This window comes from Bufo bufo, chromosome 1 (assembly GCF_905171765.1).
Source record: "Bufo bufo chromosome 1, aBufBuf1.1, whole genome shotgun sequence".
Lineage (NCBI taxonomy): Eukaryota > Metazoa > Chordata > Amphibia > Anura > Bufonidae > Bufo > Bufo bufo.
The window spans coordinates 328,132,112-328,149,320 of NC_053389.1; positions in this window are offsets into that span (position 1 = coordinate 328,132,112).

Consider the following 17,209-nt stretch of genomic DNA (forward strand, 5'->3'; position numbering starts at 1 on the left):
TGAAGCCTAGTGGAAAATACTTGAAAAACACCACACCCAGAGCATGCTCTGATTTGGAAAAAAAAAAAAAACATGGACAAAAAAATGCCTGTTTGTAAAGGTGTGTGTTTTCTTATAAATTAGACTCATCCACCGACAGTCCTTGCTCCTAAAGTTAAATCTACGCCAACTAGATGCTGGTGTAGATTTAAGCCTTTCACACAAGAAAACTGGCATAAAAAAAGATAAATGTGCCAGGCCTGTTGGGCTTTGCCCTCTCCTTGCCCCCTTTTTGGGAAAGTGGCGAGGGCGAAGCGACAGCTTAAAAACCTACATTTAGGCGCAATGGCATTTAATAAGTTGTTTTTATGTTAAAAACTGGTGTGAGGGAATAATAAATCTCCCCTAAGACTTGGAGGAACTTCAAATGAATAAAATGAATAAAAGTTAAATTCAATAGTAAGCAAAACTTAATTCACACATGGCGATATTTTATGCCACAGGCCAATTCACTTAACATGAGGATTTTGATGCAGATTTGCCACAAACTTGCTGCAGCTTTGACTGTTACTATGCATTACTGTGACTACTCCATGGACAGAGTCTAAGGCACAAAACAATCTCTGTCTACAGGCTCATAAGATGCAAATGTGGTGTTGGCAATAGTATATTGTCTGATTTAAATTCAATGTTGAATACCTTGTTCAGCCCATGCCAATTCTACGGACATAAGTAAATGAAACAGCTCTTCTCTGCATGTTCTGTGTATGATTTAGGGAGTTTTTGATAGTGAGTCAAAAAAAAAAATACTATTTACAAGGATTTCAATATCACATTTCACACTTTTTAATGCATTTTATAATAGGACCATATGGACAAAAGCCTGGTGAATGAGCCCAAATGCTTTAGAGTTTGATTAAAATCTTTCATAGTTCAAAAATTGCCCATCATTTTCCTTGATAATTTTAATCATCATCTAATTGCTAGCCATATAAAACAGCGAATTATGTTATAACGGTCCATTTAATGCATCTCCTAATCTCCAGAATTTCCCTCATTTCTTTTACAATTACATATTGTTGAAAGTAGTTTTAGTTGGGAATTAATACAATTTTAGAGGATTTATGCAGGATTGTATACAAAAGATGCTAAATCACCACTGCAGTGATTTGTGAAGTAGGTAATTAAAATGTGTTTTGATGAGCATGGTTGAATCTGTAGTCTCCTGAGTTAGTGTGCAGGATTTATAGAAAAGTTTTATCTTTTAATTTACTGAAACAAAATTGTTAGAAAGAAGTGATAAAATGTGCAATACCACAACCACAAAATGTGATGTTTTAAGTATGAATGTATGATTATTGTTTTTTTTGTACAGAAATGGGCACATTTATAGTCATACAACTGTAACAGTAAATAGGTTCTTTCAACAGGGCCTTTATTGTGAGAGACACTGTGATGATCTGCTCTTTAGAGAAGTCAGCCAAATAGTAAGGCTCCATTCATACGACCATAGTGGTCTGCATCAAATGTGCATTTATGCCTTTTTGTCTGTTCCGCAGTCCCGCAAAAAAGATAGAACATGTCCTATTCTTGTCCGTTTTGTAGACAAGAATAGGCATTTTTACAATGGGTCTGGAAACAAAAAACGTATGTCGCATAGACATCATCCGTATTTTTGCAGACCGCAAAATACATACGGTCATGTGAATGCACCCTAATTCAGAAGAATGGAAGTGTATGTCATACATGGACCTTGTAAGATTGACAGAGCAATAGCTGCCACTTGCTAATGTCTCTCCACTGCGGCTCATAGATGAGGATTCCTCAATGATGCCCAAATGCCGTAACAGGACATATGAGCAGGGGTTTTCCTCATAGGGCAACATATGTGCAAGGCTTGAAAAGATAGCTTTGCATCTGCATCTGATATCAAAGTCTAAGGCACTGTATACTTATCAGTTTTCATACGGGCCACATTTTATTGAGAGGACCTGTCACCGATCCTGACATCAGTTTTAGTAACTACTTGCATTACCTGTGTAATATCAATTCTGGAGCATCTATTATTATGGCTCTATGTTGTGCCATTCCTGTATTATTCCTGCTAGAAGTTATTATAGTCAGCAGTCTGTAGTAAAGGTACTGTTGGGTGTTACCAGTAACTGAGGTTTCTGATTATGTCCATTCAGGGTTGCCAGTATCAGACTGTGCAGGGACACACCCCCAACTGGTAACACCCATCTGTATCTTTACTGCAAGCTGCTAGCAAATCATTCATAAATGATTGGCACAACATAGAGTCATAAGAATAGATGCTCCAGAAGTATTATTACATGGGGGATACAAGTAGTTGCTAAAACATACATGTCAGAGGAGATGACAGGTCCTCTTTAAAAAATAGAGCTTCGGGAAACAAGAACTTGTTACATACAAAGATCAACCAAGGTAACCAAAAAATCCTGGATATTCACTTTACAGGTAATAGTAATTTAACCTCCTCAGGACCGCCGTACGCAGGATTGCGTCTTTGCGGCGGTCCTGTTGTTCTGGGTGGACGCGCCGGTGCGTCCTCTCGCGAGACGCGAGATTTCCTGTGAACGCGCGCACACAGGCGCGCGCGTTCACAGGATCGGAAGGTAAGCGAGTGGATCTCCAGCCTGCCAGCGGCGATCGTTCGCTGGCAGGCTGGAGATGTGATTTTTTTAACCCCTAACAGGTATATTAGACGCTGTTTTGATAACAGCGTCTAATATACCTGCTACCTGGTCCTCTGGTGGTCCCCTTTGTTTGGATCGACCACCAGAGGACACAGGCAGCTCAGTAATATGTTGCACCAAGCACCACTACACTACACCCCCCCCCCCCCCGTCACTTATTAACCCCTTATTAGCCCTTGATCACCCCTGATCACCCCATATAGACTCCCTGATCACCCCCCTGTCATTGATTACCCCCCTGTCATTGATCACCCCCCTGTAAAGCTCCATTCAGACGTCCGTATGATTTTTACGGATCCACTGATAGACTGATCGGATCCGTAAAAATCATACGGACGTCTGAATGCAGCCTTACAGGGGAGTGATCAATGACGGAGGTGATCACCCCATATAGACTCCCTGATCACCCCCCTGTCATTGATCACCCCCCTGTAAAGCTCCATTCAGATGTCCGCATGATTTTTACGGATCCACTGATAGACTGATCGGATCCGTAAAAATCATACGGACGTCTGAATGCAGCCTTACAGGGGAGTGATCAATGACTGTGGTGATCACCCCATATAGACTCCCTGATCACCCCCCTGTCATTGATTACCCCTCTGTCATTGATCACCCCCCTGTAAAGCTCCATTCAGATGTCCGCATGATTTTTACGGATCCACTGATAGACTGATCGGATCCGTAAAAATCATACGGACGTCTGAATGCAGCCTTACAGGGGAGTGATCAATGACGGAGGTGATCACCCCATATAGACTCCCTGATCACCCCCCTGTCATTGATTACCCCCCTGTCATTGATCACCCCCCTGTAAAGCTCCATTCAGATGTCCGCATGATTTTTACGGATCCACTGATAGACTGATCGGATCCGTAAAAATCATACGGACGTCTGAATGCAGCCTTACAGGGGCGTGATCAATGACTGTGGTGATCACCCCATATAGACTCCCTGATCACCCCCCTGTCATTGATTACCCCTCTGTCATTGATCACCCCCCTGTAAAGCTCCATTCAGATGTCCGCATGATTTTTACGGATCCACTGATAGACTGATCGGATCCGTAAAAATCATACGGACGTCTGAATGCAGCCTTACAGGGGAGTGATCAATGACGGAGGTGATCACCCCATATAGACTCCCTGATCACCCCCCTGTCATTGATTACCCCCCTGTCATTGATCACCCCCCTGTAAAGCTCCATTCAGATGTCCGCATGATTTTTACGGATCCACTGATAGACTGATCGGATCCGTAAAAATCATACGGACGTCTGAATGCAGCCTTACAGGGGCGTGATCAATGACTGTGGTGATCACCCCATATAGACTCCCTGATCACCCCCCTGTCATTGATTACCCCTCTGTCATTGATCACCCCCCTGTAAAGCTCCATTCAGATGTCCGCATGATTTTTACGGATCCACTGATAGACTGATCGGATCCGTAAAAATCATACGGACGTCTGAATGCAGCCTTACAGGGGAGTGATCAATGACTGTGGTGATCACCCCATATAGACTCCCTGATCACCCCCCTGTCATTGATTACCCCTCTGTCATTGATCACCCCCCTGTAAAGCTCCATTCAGATGTCCGCATGATTTTTACGGATCCACTGATAGACTGATCGGATCCGTAAAAATCATACGGACGTCTGAATGCAGCCTTACAGGGGGGTGATCAATGACAGTTGGGTGATCACCCCATATAGACTCCCTGATCACCCCCCTGTCATTGATCACCCCCCTGTCATTTATCCCCCCCCCCCCCCCCTGTAAGGCTGCATTCAGTCTTTTTTTTGGCCCAAGTTAGCGGAATTTTTTTTTTTTTCTTACAAAGTCACATATTCCACTAACTTGTGACAAAAAATAAAATCTCACATCAACTCACCATACCCCTCACGGAATCCAAATGCGTAAAATTTTTTAGACATTTATATTCCAGACTTCTTCTCACGCTTTAGGGCCCCTAGAATGCCAGGGCAGTATAAATACCCCACATGTGACCCCATTTCGGAAAGAAGACACCCCCAGGTATTCCGTGAGGGGCATATTGAGTCCATGAAAGATTGAAATTTTTGTCCCAAGTTAGCGGAACGGGAGACTTTGTGAGAAAAAAATAAAAAATATCAATTTCCGCTAACTTGTGCCAAAAAAAAAAAAATTCTATGAACTCGCCATGCCCCTCATTGAATACCTTGGGGTGTCTTCTTTCCAAAATGGGGTCACATGTGGGGTATTTATACTGCCCTGGCATTCTAGGGGCCCCAAAGCGTGAGAAGAAGTCTGGTATCCAAATGTCTAAAAATGCCCTCCTAAAAGGAATTTGGGCCCCTTTGCGCATCTAGGCTGCAAAAAAGTGTCACACATCTGGTATCGCCGTACTCAGGAGAAGTTGGGCAATGTGTTTTGGGGTGTCATTTTACATATACCCATGCTGGGTGAGATAAATATCTTGGTCAAATGCCAACTTTGTATAAAAAAATGGAAAAAGTTGTCTTTTGCCAAGATATTTCTCTCACCCAGCATGGGTATATGTAAAAAGACACCCCAAAACACATTCCCCAACTTCTCCTGAATACGGCGATACCACATGTGTGACACTTTTTTGCAGCCTAGGTGGGCAAAGGGGCCCACATTCCAAAGAGCACCTTTCGGATTTCACTGGTCATTTACCTACTTACCACACATTAGGGCCCCTGGAAAATGCCAGGGCAGTATAACTACCCCACAAGTGACCCCATTTTGGAAAGAATACACCCCAAGGTATTCCGTGAGGGGCATGGCGAGTTCCTAGAATTTTTTATTTTTTGTCACAAGTTAGTGGAAAATGATGATTTTTTTTTTTTTTTTTTTTTTTTTCATACAAAGTCTCATATTCCACTAACTTGTGACAAAAAATAAAAACTTCCATGAACTCACTATGCCCATCAGCGAATACCTTGGGGTCTCTTCTTTCCAAAATGGGGTCACTTGTGGGGTAGTTATACTGCCCTGGCATTCTAGGGGCCCAAATGTGTGGTAAGGAGTTTGAAATCAAATTCTGTAAAAAATGACGAGTGAAATCCGAAAGGTGCTCTTTGGAATATGGGCCCCTTTGCCCACCTAGGCTGCAAAAAAGTGTCACACATCTGGTATCTCCGTACTCAGGAGAAGGTGGGGAATGTGTTTTGGGGTGTCATTTTACATATACCCATGCTGGGTGAGAGAAATATCTTGGCAAAAGACAACTTTTCCCATTTTTTTATACAAAGTTGGCATTTGACCAAGATATTTATCTCACCCAGCATGGGTATATGTAAAATGACACCCCAAAACACATTCCCCAACTTCTACTGAATACGGAGATACCAGATGTGTGACACTTTTTTGCAGCCTAGGTGGGCAAAGGGGCCCACATTCCAAAGAGCACCTTTCGGATTACACTCGTCATTTTTTACAGAATTTGATTTCAAACTCCTTACCACACATTTGGGCCCCTAGAATGCCAGGGCAGTATAACTACCCCACAAGTGACCCCATTTTGGAAAGAAGAGACCCCAAGGTATTCGCTGATGGGCATAGTGAGTTCATGGAAGTTTTTATTTTTTGTCATAAGTTAGTGGAATATGAGACTTTGTATGAAAAAAAAAAAAAAAAAAAAAATCAGCATTTTCCACTAACTTGCGACAAAAAATAAAAAATTCTAGGAACTCGCCATGCCCCTCACGGAATACCTTGGGGTGTCTTCTTTCCAAAATGGGGTCACTTGTGGGGTAGTTATACTGCCCTGGCATTCTAGGGGCCCAAATGTGTGGTAAGGAGTTTGAAATCAAATTCTGTAAAAAATGACCTGTGAAATCCGAAAGGTGCTGTTTGGAATATGGGCCCCTTTGCCCACCTAGGCTGCAAAAAAGTGTCACACATCTGGTATCTCTGTATTCAGGAGAAGTTGAGGAATGTGTTTTGGGGTGTCTTTTTACATATACCCATGCTGGGTGAGATAAATATCTTGGTCAAATGCCAACTTTGTATAAAAAAATGGGAAAAGTTGTATTTTGCCAAGATATTTCTCTCACCCAGCATGGGTATATGTAAAATGACACCCCAAAACACATTCCCCACCTTCTCCTGAGTACAGAGATACCAGATGTGTGACACTTTTTTGCAGCCTAGGTGGGCAAAGGGGCCCATATTCCAAAGAGCACCTTTCGGATTTCACAGGTCATTTTTTACAGAATTTGATTTCAAACTCCTTACCACACATTTGGGCCCCTAGAATGCCAGGGCAGTATAACTACCCCACAAGTGACCCCATTTTGGAAAGAAGAGACCCCAAGGTATTTCGTGATGGGCATAGTGAGTTCATGGAAGTTTTTATTTTTTGTCACAAGTTAGTGGAATATGAGACTTTGTAAGAAAAAAATAAATAAAAAAAAAATCATCATTTTCCGCTAACTTGTGACAAAAAATAAAAAGTTCTATGAACTCACTATGCCCATCAGCGAATACCTTAGGGTGTGTACTTTCCGAAATGGGGTCATTTGTGGGGTGTTTGTACTGTCTGGCCATTGTAGAACCTCAGGAAACATGACAGGTGCTCAGAAAGTCAGAGCTGCTTCAAAAAGCGGAAATTCACATTTTTGTACCATAGTTTGTAAACGCTATAACTTTTACCCAAACCATTTTTTTTTTACCCAAACATTTTTTTTTTATCAAAGACATGTAGAACAATAAATTTACAGCAAAATTTATATATGGATGTCGTTTTTTTTGCAAAATTTTACAACTGAAAGAGAAAAATGTCATTTTTTTGCAAAAAAATCGTTAAATTTCGATTAATAACAAAAAAAGTAAAAATGTCAGCAGCAATGAAATACCACCAAATGAAAGCTCTATTAGTGAGAAGAAAAGGAGGTAAAATTCATTTGGGTGGTAAGTTGCATGACCGAGCAATAAACGGTGAAAGTAGTGTAGGTCAGAAGTGTAAAAAGTGGCCTGGTCTTTCAGGGTGTTTAAGCACTGGGGGCTGAGGTGGTTAAAATGTATTTTTACAAATGCCAGAAGTCTAGCTAGAAAAATGGGGGAGCTGGAGGCTATGGTACTAGAAGAACACATAGATGTAGTTGGTGTGGCTGAGACATGGTTGGACTCATCGCAATACTGGGCTGTAAATATTAAGGGTTTTACACTATTTAGGTAAGGCAGGGTCAATAGAAAAGGCGGTGGCGTGAGCCTGTATGTGAGGAGTGATCTGAAGACACGTGTGAAAGAGGCAATTGTGGGTGAGGATGTCTGCCTCAACCACAAAGGGGAGAAGATTCCTCAACTTGCTGCAGGACCACTTTATGGGCCAGTTTGTAGAAGCTCCCACTAGATGTAATGTTCTGTTGGATCTGGTAATCTCTAATGATGCAGAGCTTGTTGAAAATGTTAATGTTCGAAAAACACTAGGTAATAGTGACCACAATATAATTATACTCCCGCTACACTACAAGAAGCAAACTCTGTCAGGCAGAACAAAAACACTGAATTATAAAAATGCTAATTTCCCTGGGTTGAGGGCAGCATTTCAGGGCATAAACTGGGAGCAGCTACTGTCACATAATAATACTGAGGATAAATGGGAGAGCTTTAAATCCACATTGCGTAATTGCACAAAAAATTTATTCCTTTAGGTAACAAGTATAAACGGCTAAAATAAACCCCCCATGGCTTACAGCTACTGTAAAAAGGGCAATAAATTACAAAAAAGGGCATTTAAAAAATTCAAATCTGAGGGGTCAGATGTAGCCTCTGTAAAAAGGAGATAACATTTGTAAAAATACAAACAAACAGCAGGTGGCAAAAGAGAGCAAAACAAATCCCCCAAAAAATTATTTAAATATATAAATGCTAAAAAACCAACCACGTAGATCCCCTAAATAATGGTAAAGGGGGGTTAGTCACTGAAGATAAGGAAAAGGCAGAGTTACTAAATGTTTTTTTTTTAGCTCTGCATATACAAAAGAAGAGAAAGGAGCTGATATCGGTGGTGCTGGGGCTGTTAGTGCCACAGACGTAAGGAGGGCTGCTGCCATGGGGTCCCTTTAAATAAAAGTTTTTGTTGTGACGCCAGTTGCATTTCGGCAAGGAGGGAAAGAGTCCTCCTAAGTAGTTGGTGATGATGAAACCCAGGTGTAGGAATGCCAGAGTGGTGTAAGGGTAGCCTATAATGTCCCTTTAGGAGGTGTGGCTGTGCACGTGTCACGGTGCTCCTACATGGATATCCTGGAACCCCAGGCGCAGTCATCCGAAGCAGTGCAAGGGTTAGTTGATGAAGGGGATGAAGAAATGAATTCAGTCCAGATTTGTGTTGGAACCAATAACAGCTTTACTTGCATAAACTTTCCTCAGGAAACAGTCTTCCAACTTCGTCTGGGTTACCAGCAGGCTTTGGCTTAAATTCTGGCAGGCAAACACACTCGGCTCTGCTACATCTGAAACTTTTTAGCTCTGCTGTGCTAACAGAATTAAATAGAAACTTTTCCTTTCGTTCTGCTATACTTAGCTTGGCAGTCTGACTCTGTCTTTATATTTGTCTCTTTTAGTGTTGAGCGAACTTCTGTTTTAAGTTCGGCGTCTAAAGTTCGGCTTTCGGTTAGAGGAGAATCCCGATATGGATTCCGAATTCCGTTGTGGTCCGTGGTAGCGGAATCAATAATGGCCGATTATTGATTCCGCTACCACGGACCACAACGGAATTCGGAATCCATATCGGGATTCTCCGCTAACCGGAAGCCGAACTTTAGACGCCGAACTTAAAACAGAAGTTCGCTCAACACTAGTCTCTTTATCTTTATCCAGGGAACCTTTCCTACTGGCTTCTGAGGCTTTCTTTCCTCTTGTTCCAGTAGAACTGATGGTGCTCTGCTGGCTGGGAAACAACATCCCCTTTGGACTCACTTCTGCAGGGCTTGTCTAGCAGGGATGAGGACCTGCTGCCTTCTCCAAGGAGGGGGTAAGCTAGACTGACTTTCACTAACTCACCTCCCTTTGTAGAGAGGGCTAGACTGAAAAGAAGGATCCATTATAGGCAAAATAGCTCTGCCATTGATGCCGCCAACTGCTGGTGGACCAGGCACATTACATGTTAACAAAATCAGAAATACAAATACACAATGTGCAGGACCTGGAAATAAATACACATGCTGACATTAAATCAATCATAAGAGATAGTAGAGGGGCGAAAAAGGTGTAAATGCACCTCTGTGGTGTTACATTAGTACATCCAGTAATATACTCAACTGTTGATATGGTCCAAGCTAAGTTAAATGAGGTAAATGTGTACAAGGCTCCGGGTCCAGATGGATTACACCCAAGAGTTCTTAAAGAGCTCAGTTCAGTCATTGCTGTTCCCCTGTTTATAATTTTTAAAGATTCTCTAGGTACTGGTACAGTGCCAAATGATTGGCAAAAGGAAAATGTGGTGCCCATAATCAGAAAAGGATCTAGGTCATCCACAGTTAATCATAGACCAGTTAATTTAACTTCTGTATTGGGAAAAATGTTTGAAGGACTCTTAGGGGACTATATACAGGAGTATGTGACTATAAATAATATTATAAGTGATAACCAACATGAGTTTACAGAGGACAGAAGTTGTCAGACTAACTTGATTTGTTTTTTTTATGAGGAGGTGAGTAGTAGCCTGGACAGAAGGGAGGCTGTGGATGTAGTGTTTCTGGATTTTGCAAAGGCTTTTGATACTGTCCTCCATGGACGTTTAATAGATAAAGTAAAGTCTATAGGCTTGGAAAATATAGTCTGTGATTGGATTGAAAACTGGCTGAAGGACCAGGTTATAAGTGGTGTGCCCCAAGGTTCAGTATCTGGGCCCTCTATTATTTAATTTATTTATTAATGATATAGAGAATGGGATTAATAGCACCATTTCTATTTTTGCAGATTACGCTAAGCTATGTAGTACTGTAAAGTCGATGGAAGATGTCCATAAAATACAAGCTGACTTGAACACTCTGAGTGCTTGGGCATCAACTTGGCAAATGAGGTTCAATGTGGATAAATGTAAAGTTATGAATCTTGGTAGTAATAATCTCTGTCCTATGTTCTAGGGGATGTAACACTGGGAGAGTCACTTGTAGAGAAGGACTTGGCTGTCTTTGTAGATGGTAGATTAAATAACAGCATACAATGTCAATCAGCTGCTTCTAAGGCTACCAGGATATTGCCATGCATTAAACGAGGCATAGACTCGCGGGGCAGGGATGTAATACTACCACTCTACAAAGCGTTGGTGCGGCCTCATCTGGAATATGCAGATCAGTTGTGAGCACCAGTCCATAAAAAGGACGCTCTGCAGCTGGAAAAAGTACAGAGGAGAGCGACTAAACTGATAAGGGACATGGAGGGTCTTAGCTATGAAGAAAGAATAAAACAATTAAATTTATTTAGTCTTGAGAAGAGACATCTAAGGGGGACATGATTAACCTATACAAATATATAAATGGGCCATACAAAAAATACGATGAAAATTTTCCATGTCAAATGCCCTCAAAAGACAAGGGAGCACTGCCTCCAACTGGAGAAGAAAAAGTTCAGTTTCTAGAAGCGTCAAAACTGCTTTAGGCCTCATGCACATGACAGTGTTTTTTCACTGTCAGTGATTTGGCTTCAGTGGTCCGTGTCCGATTTTTCTTCAGTTGTGTTTCCTTGTGTCTTCCTTTTTTTTTGTCTGACAGGGGGGAAAAAAGGAAGGTTAATGAAAAGTGTAATTTTATTGCACCAAGGACACGGACGCGGACACGGATGACATACCAGTTGTGCATCAGTTTTTTTTGACGGACCCATTGACTTGAATGGGTCCGTCCTCCATTTTCCACTGACAAGAATAGGACAGGTTATATTTTTTTGATGAACTGGAATCACGGATCACAGACGCGGAGAAAAAAGGGAGGACTATCAGTTTTTTTTAACCGCTCCATAGAAATGAATGGGACCTCCGCTAAACTGTGAAAAATGACAGAACGGACGCGGATACACACAACGGTCATATGCATGAGGCCTTACTGTAAGAACTGTGAATCTGTGGAATAGAATTCCTCAGGACGTGATCACAGCGGGAACAGTGGACATTTTTAAAAAGGGTTTAGATGAATTCTTAAAAGTAAACAACATTAATGCTTATGAAAACGTGTAGAAATCTGAGTCTCACTTCCTTCTGGGATTCACGTCCCCACTTATCCCTTGGTTGAACTTGATGGACTTGTGTCTTTTTTCAACCGTATTAACTATGTAACTATGTGATATAATTACCATTTTTGCCACACATAAAAACTATAAAGCAAATTTCTAGGTTTGAACACCATTTTACAAATTCATTTAACCCCTTAAAGGCCAGACATTTTCATTTTCATTTTTCATTCCAAGAGCCATGACTTTTTTCATTCTCATTCATATAGCCATATGAGGGTTTATTTTTTGTGGGACAAGTTTTATTTTTTTCATGGCACCATTTAATTTTCCATTTCATGTATTAAAAAACGGGGGGGGGATTTGTGGGGGGAAATTGAAAAAAAAAAGGTTTAGGTTTTAATATTTGGGTGTTCACTGTGCTCTAAAAATGACTTGACATGATTATTCTGCGGGTCAAAAAGATTATGGCGATACCAAATTTGCATAGTTTCTTTTTTGTTTTACTACATTAAAAAAAATAAAAACCCATTGCATCGCCATTTTCTGACAGCCATTGCTTTTTTATATTTCTGTCTACAGTGCTGTATGCAGGCTTTTTCGCTGGATAAATTGTAGTTTTTATTGGTACCATTTTCAGGGTACATAAGACTTGCTGATAACCGTTATTCAATTTTTTGAGGCACAAGGTGACAATGTCTATTTTTTATTGTTTACTTTTATGGCCTTTTAAACAATTATTTTTAGTCCCCCTTAGGGGGCTAGAACCTGTGATCTTTTGGACTTGTGGCTCTGGAAAAAAAATTGGCCCCATCTTGTGGATGGGTCCAAAATGATAGAAGGTGGGGTAACACAAGTAGGCAGGGACAACAGAAAGTGGAGCCAGCAATTACAGCGGCCCTCTGAGCATTTGCCCACTGGGAAATGTCTCTGTAGGGTATATTGCCAATCCACCGCTGATTGTGTTCTATGGGATTCTGACACTCTCGCTGCAGAGCCGTGTCTCATGCGTGACTTTACAGGCAGTTATCCATAACAGGCCTGGGAACCCTCAAGGCTGTCATGGTAAGTGATCTGAGCCCCACAATTTTTCTGCAGGGTCTCTGACCAGAAGGCAGGGGGATCCCCTCTCTCTGCCTTACCACTCAGATACTGCCATCACCATTAAAGGCGGCATTCGAGAGGGTAAATGATTGTTTTCATAGTCATCACTAATCCCGGTCTTTGCAGTTGGGCGCCTGATATATCTTATAGTCAGCACCAGTCATGTATGGAGCAGGCTCAGTGCAGCAGCCCACTCTATACAGCTCTTAGCACTTAATGACATACAAGTACGGGATTATGCGATAAAGGGTTAAGGTACATAAAAACATTAGTTAATGTAAGCACATTGCTCTAAGAGGATCAGTACAGGGGCCACTAACTGCTGCACTCCCTAGCTACAAAGGTTTCTAGAGAACAATGATTGCATCTATATACTGTATATAAGCTGCCTCTTTCAAAAAGTATACTTAAAGGAGTTCACATGCTTACTTTTTTCCAAAATCAACACCAGCTGTCAACAAATTGTGTGTGATGTTACTTCTCAGCACAATTAAAGGGGTTGTCTCACTACAGCAAATAGCATTTATCAAGTAAAGTTAATACAAGGCACTTACTAATGTATTGTGATTGTCCATATTGCCTCCTTTGCTGGTTTGATAAATTTTTGCATCACATTTGTAACGGAAGCCCTCTATTTGTCTGTTGAGATGATTGAGTTACATATAGTTTCTGACCTAATTACCTCCCAGGCAGAGGGGAGGCATTGTGTGTCCTGTATGGGAGTTTTTATAAACAATGGGGTTTTACTGTCTGGAGATGATTGGGTTACATACAGTATCTGAAACAAAATCACTGAAATATAGTGGCAAATATGGGGGAACTGCTCAAACCCAGAACACTGTAGCGTGTTTCTCATTGGGGGAGCAGTCCCACCGCATGAGGACCGCAGCAAACGACCATCCCCAGCAAAAATCGCATACAATGGAGGATGTCGGCGCGGTCCACATGCACCACAGAGGCATCCTACACAAAACGGACCATTGTGCGGATGACAATATAATTGTATAAATCACGGAAAAAAAATGCACCAAACACATATGCCACTGACTATACTGGCTAGTCATACAGGCAGATATTAAAAGCTGAGACTTTTGCCAATATATTCCTGTCAGGAACACATCGGAGTCTATCATGCTCCACATTCTTTTGCACCTGGTAGCCTCCATCACATGGTCTGATATGGGTGTGGCTTACAGTCTTGCTTTATTCACATTGCATTAGTTGTCCTGCTATGCGGTTGTGTGGTGATCTGGATTTCATCACCTTCAGACCGTGTTCACACCACAGTTAGCATAGTGGTAGGACCCCGTGCCATGCTGAGAGACCGTGACGTGGTGCATGATGGGCTCCGATATTTTCCTGACAGGAATATATTGGCAAAAGACTCAGCTTTTAATATCTGCTTGTATGACTAGCCAGTATAGTCAGTGGCATATGTGTTTGGTGCATTTTTTTCCCGTCATTCATACATACAGTATCTGACCTAATTATCTTCCAGGCAGAGAGGAGGCATTGTGTGGGAGTGTCCCAGATTGTGTGGTTATTTCCATTTCTGTGCGTTTGTCACCCAATTCTCTATCAGGTCCAGAGGGGAGGTCTCCTTGCATGGGGACTTGTATATAAGGCCAAGTGTGGCACCAATAAAGGTGAATCTTCCTACCCTCAACTCGCAGCCTCATCTCGTGTTGTAGGGAACAGCTATATTACTACTAGCTCTTGTAAGAGCTGCACAGCTACTGGGAATCACAACTTGGCCTTGGAAGTCACTGTAGCAACTCTACAGCGCCACTCTTACTAGGGGAGAAGGATATCGCTAACGGTTGATACCGTTACAACATTATATACTGCTTGTTTCCATGGTTATGACCACCTTGTAATCTAGTAGTGGTGGTCAGGCTTGCATACTATAGGCAAAAGCACTAGCCTATGTGTGCCCCCACAGTCCCAGCCACCAGAGAGGTCGTCACCTTTTTCTATTGTGTGCAACCACAGCCACCATCGATAGATTGCAGGGCGGTCATAACCATGGAAACAAGCAGCGTATAATGAGATGGAAAAATGAATCCAGTCAGCAAAGGAAGCAGTATGGACAATAACAATACATTAGTAAATGAATTGTATTAACTTCCTGTACATGATAAATTACATTTGCTGAAGTGAGGCAACCCCTTTAACCTCTTCAGGACACATGACGTACCGGTACGTCATGATGTCCTGGTACTTAAGGACACATGATGTACCGGTACGTCATGTGTTGTTCCGATCACTGCCGCCCGGCTGGCGGTGATCAGAACAAGGTGCCTGCTCAAATCATTGAGCAGGCACCTCGGCTAAATGCGCGGGGGGGTCCCGTGACCCCCCCCCATGTTGGCGATCACAACAAACCGCAGGTCAATTCAGACCTGCGGCTTGCTGCGCTTTCTGCAGTTTCTGATCGGGGATCAGAAACTTTAATATGCCTAAAATATATATTTTTCACCCCCCTGCACCCCTGAATGATTTTAAGGCGGCGGGAGGTGCAGGGGGGGGTTACAGGCGGTGCGGGAGGCGGGCGGTGCGGCAGGCGGGATCGCGATCCCCCGCCCGCCTCCTCTTGAATAATCATTGGTGGCCAGTGGGTATACAAGAGTGTCAGCACATTGCTGACACTCTGGTATAAACGGCTGACATCTGTGATGCGATGTCAGCCGTTTAACCCTTTCCATACCGCGGTCCGTACAGACCACGGTATGGAAGAGCAGAAGTTAACAGTCGGGAGCTCCCTCCCTCTCCCATCGGGGGGCTGCTGTGCCTTTGCAGCCCCCAGACAGGATGGGGTCACAGAGGGAGGGAGCCCCCCTCCTTACCCTTCCCCGTCTGCGCAGTTGTGGCCACAACTGAGCAGACTGGGAAGGTTCCCATGGCAACAGGACGCCTTCTCAGACATCCTGCTGTCCATGGTGCTCAACAGATCTGTGCTAAAGTCATAGATCTGTTCAGACAAAGTGTAAGTAAAATACAGTACAATACACTATATAGTGTTTAAGATAAATTAACGTGGATAGCTCACCACCCTTCTCTGTATGGCAAAGGTGCTCTAGTCTGAAACTGATCACCCAATCAGTCAGAATGTGGGTTAAAAATGGATAAATATACGACTGGCACTCACTATGCAGGTCACATCAACAGCATTTATTCTCAGTAAAATCAAACAGCAATATTTAAACAGCAAGAATTCAAAGCTAATCACACTAACTTTTTAGTGTGATTAGCATTGAATTCTTGCTGTTTAAATCTTGCTGTTTGATTTTACTGAGATTAAATGCTGTTGATGTGACCTGCATAGTGAGTGCCAGTCATATATTTATCCATTTTTAACACTATATAGTGTACAGTACTGTATTATACAGACATCAGACCCACTGGATCTTCAAGAACCAAGTGGGTCTGGGTCCAAAAAAAGTGAAAAAAAGTGAAAAAAAAAAGTAAAAATCAAAAAACACATTTATCACTGATTAAAAATGAAAAAAATAAAATTCCCTACACATGTTTGATATCACCGCGTCCATAACGACCTGATCTATAAAACGGTCATGTTACTTTACCCGAACGGTGAACGCCATAAAAATAAAAAATAAAAAGCTATAATGAAATTGAAATTTTGCCCACCTTACCTCCCAAAAAAGGTAATAAAAGTGATCAAAAAAGTCGCATGTACGCCAAAATAGTATCAACCAAACCGTCATTGTCATCCCGCAAAAATCATACCCTACCCAAGATAATCGCCCAAAAACTGAAAAAACTTTGGCTCTTAGACTATGGAAACACTAAAACATGATTTTTTTTGTTTCAAAAATGAAATCATTGTGTAAAACTTACATAAATAAAAAAAAAGTATACATATTAGGTATCTCCACGTCCGTATCGACTGGCTCTATAAAAATATCACATGACCTAACCCCTCAGATGACCACCGTAAAAAAATAAAAATAAAAATGGTGTAAAAAAAGCAATTTTTTGTCATCTTGCGTCACAAAAAGTGTAATAGCAAGCGATCAAAAAGTCATATGCACCCCAAAATAGTGCCAATCAAACTGTCATCTCATCCCACAAAAAATGAGACCCTACTTAAGATAATCGCCCAAAAATTGAAAAAACTATGGCTCTGGAGACACTAAAACATTTTTTTGTTTCAAAAATGAAATCATTGTGTAAAACTTACATAAATAAAAAAAATTGTATACATATTAGGTATC